At 40.1% G+C, this 3,677-nt stretch overlaps 1 long non-coding RNA gene across 3 annotated transcripts; it reads left to right on the forward strand.

Moving 5' to 3' along the window:
* Nucleotides 841–2,457, forward strand: LOC110433461. 3 transcript variants are annotated; one of them, XR_002450885.1, is made up of 3 exons: nt 841–1,160; nt 1,245–1,811; nt 2,050–2,457. It is a non-coding gene; the product is annotated as an uncharacterized LOC110433461 (long non-coding RNA). The 3 variants fall into 3 exon arrangements; XR_002450883.1 differs by having other exon boundaries at nt 843–1,160; nt 1,262–1,811; XR_002450884.1 differs by having other exon boundaries at nt 843–1,160; nt 1,265–1,811.

The raw sequence follows: 3,677 nt of genomic DNA on the forward strand, positions 1-3,677 counted from the left end.
TACTGCTTACGAGCATTGAGTGTGGTCAAGCTGTGTAGACCCTTAGGAGCTTGTCATGTGGTTAAAATCAAGATTCACTTGCACGTTCACTCACACATGCTGCTTCTACTCCGGGAGTACGCATCCACATATATCCACCCATTTCCATTTCCAGAACCACCCAAAAATATTCTACTCCTAATCTGGGAGAGAATAGCCAAAAACATTTCTGTTTTCCCTTGTGAAATAAATGCTCAAGTTATCTTGGTTACTACCACTTGCTATATTATTTTATGAGATGAGTGCTCTAAAAAAAGAGAGAAAAAGAGATACGAGGAAATAAAAAGGGGCAAGTGCCCGGAACCTCGAAAGAAAAGAAAAAGTGAGACGAGAGGTAAAAATGAACAAGTGTCCGACAGTAGAATTAGGGGTACAAAATACCCACCTGAGAGGAAAGAAAAAGAAAATATAGAGCATCTCATTCTCCTCACAAAGTTTCAAAAAGCAAGGAAGATATGTATCTCCTCAAAGAGCAAAAGTAGAATTAGACTTTCACCATTGTTATCACTATCATCACCATCACTGCAAGAAAACATCCCACGTAGATACGATTACATTGTCGCGCTATTGAAAGCATATCAACAACCTTGATGATTACACTAATAGACATGGTTGTTGACACGTTGTAACAAAAGCGTAACTATATCTCAAACAGTTTCGATATAGATACGGTTCTTGACACATTTTCAAAAAACGTATCTAATCCCATTGATAGACACGGTCATTGACACGTAAAAAAATTGCATCTAATGGGACACGATCACCTGCGAGCCCAACCAGGCGCATTGGCCGCTGGTCCAAGCAGTTCCCCTGCCAGGAAGGCCTCACCATGGATATACGCAGGAACATGACCGCTGACCGCACGCGGCACGACCCTGGCCGTTTCTTCTCTTCTCTCGACTCCTGTTTTTCCTAATCCAAAAATCGTCGAACCCTAGCGAAGGAGCGGCGGCGGACTCTGGCAGGGTCTTGGGCTGCTGTCGTGTTCCTCTTCGCAGAGGAGATCTACCGTGCTCGCCCATCTTCATCCTCCCTGCTCTGCTCGCCCGCTACCATGGCCCGCTGCTGCCCCACCACGGCGCCGCGCGGCCACGCGCTACTAGCTCCTTCGGCAAGCTTCGGTATTCCCATCAGCAGCTCTCTGTGTCACCGAATCTTCACAAAACTGATCAATCTCATGCATGCTTCTTTAATTTTGATCCCAGTTTTTCTTTCGGTGCAGCAGGAATGTGGTAAGATGTGAGGATGTGATCGATGGTTTATTGTTTCTGTTTTTGAGTTGGTTGCCGATGGAAGGAAATCGTGGTAAGAGAGATTTTTAATTTGGGGACTAATTAGAAGAGTTAATCGTCGTATACTCCTGCACTATAGCCATGGTTGGATTAATTTAGCTTTTCTGCTCTTGGTTGGTGCTCTTCATTTCTACTGTGGATATATGTGCGATATTAATTTCCACTGAATTGAACTAAGTAGGTGCAACTGATTAAAGTGAGTGGATCAACCACACTTTTTAAGGCATTTCTGAATTACAATTCATAAATATCATTTTTGTGCAATATAAATTCGAGCATTGCACATTCAGATTGTTTTCTTCAGTCAAAAGGTCTTGATTTGGGATGACTGACAATGAGGACATTGAAGATAAGATGATCGTGCCTGCCGATTAATTTCTTTGGATTAGAATAAACTTCTTATTTGATACTTCAATATCGCAGGGAATTCTGTAGCTGCTGGTCACGGATTGTGCCATCAAAACATGGGACATAGATATGGTAATTTCTAGATATGTAATTTCTCTTGGTAAAGGACTATAACCATGAGGTGCCTAATTGCAAAACAGTTTACATATATATCTCTAATATTGAACTGTTCTGATATAATATGTCATAATTATTTGTCTATCAGCATTAGGAAGCTGAAACATTATGTGGGCTGCTATATCATATCCAAGCCATGCGAAATCACCTGTACATAAGTATACTGATTGGCATGCGCTTTGCTTGTTTGCAGTTTGTTGATTCTAACCAGTTTAAAGAGAGACGAAAAGGAATTCGATGCTACTGCTATGTGGATCTTCTATTCGGCTGGTGGATGTTAGTGGCGAGAAGGTTTTTGCATCTGGCACGCCACCTATAATAAGCAGACTGGCAACAGGGGCAGTGGTGAGGAACAAATGTTCAGGGAAAGAGAAAGACAATAGAGTTACATTGTTTGTTACTCGTATCCATTAGAAATATCAGGTTGTAGGCAGTCCGATTGCTCAGTAGATAGCCCCTTGATTTATTGACAATGATTTGTACTAAAATTGATGGAAAGTGTGTGTGTGTGTGTGTGTGTGTGTCCATTGCTACACATTGAAATAAAATGTCCTGTATGATGAAGATTAATTCTCAAATGAATTTGTTTTGCTTGTAGAAATACATGGGCTCAGCCCGAGTATAAAATAAAAAAAACAAAAATATGGAAAAAACATACAAATATCGCTTGCACAGAATTTTACATTTACAAGAATATAGGTACATAATTTACCGTGTCTAGAAAGCGTCTCATGACCACTAGCGATGCTTCATATCATGTCTAGAAAGCATCTCATGGCTATTAGACACGCATGACAAAACGTATCTACAAGTCCTGACACGGTCCATGGGGAGACGCTCCAGACACGCTTTAGTAAAGCATGCCAATACTTTAGTAAATATGAAATGAAACGTGTCAAACTTATAAATAAAGCGTAGCTACTGGTGGGGTTTTGTTGTATACGTCATTCATTCGCCACACATGCACATCTTGATTTGGCTTATTGATTTGTTTCTTTGGATCCATGGTTTGACTATACAATAAATGTCTTGTAAGTATGTATACTTTATCTCCCACCTATGAGCTCCAGATATTAAAGCCTTATTAGAGTCGGATGAGAGAGAAGGCAATGTCACTATGCTTTATACCACAAATACTACATATCTTGAGAGAAGGCATATACCATCACTGCCTTGGTAAGGATCCAGAAATACCACAAAAGAGAGATCTAAGAGAGTCATACAAGGAATCTATGAGTTTTATTTGAAAATCTGCAAAAAAAACTCCAGAGCTATAGCTGATCAAGAATAAGAGACATGGCACTTGATTAGACTGTTCTATCTTTTAACTACTCAAGACAGAAGAGACGGTTACAAGTCCCATGGTAAAAGGTAAAGTAAGTAAGTTTTAAGTCTTGACAGTTTACTCTAACTCAGAGATGATATCTTATTTAAAAGCATGTGTACCGTCAACTTTTAAAGGCATTACAATAACTTCTCATCCATCGCTGAGATTATCCTTGCTCAGGGATGAGCAAGAGGTAAGCTTGGGGGAGTTAGTTGACGGTTGTTGGGTATTTTAAACGCAAACAGAAAAATCCGCAAACGCACGGATACCGATGTAGCTTTCACCCGGGAGTATTCCAGAGTATCGATTTTCCACAGAGAACGTGAGTGTAATAATTAAGATCCAAGATCGCCCAAGGATAACTATATAATTATTTTTGGTGGGAAGAGAGGAAGTTTCCTGAGAGTTCTCTAGTTGATCTAAGAATCAAGAATTACTTCGAGATTATTTATATCAGGACATCAGAGCACTAACCACAGAAAGAGATGAGAAGG

Source organism: Sorghum bicolor, chromosome 3, assembly GCF_000003195.3.
Source record: "Sorghum bicolor cultivar BTx623 chromosome 3, Sorghum_bicolor_NCBIv3, whole genome shotgun sequence".
Classification (NCBI taxonomy): domain Eukaryota; kingdom Viridiplantae; phylum Streptophyta; class Magnoliopsida; order Poales; family Poaceae; genus Sorghum; species Sorghum bicolor.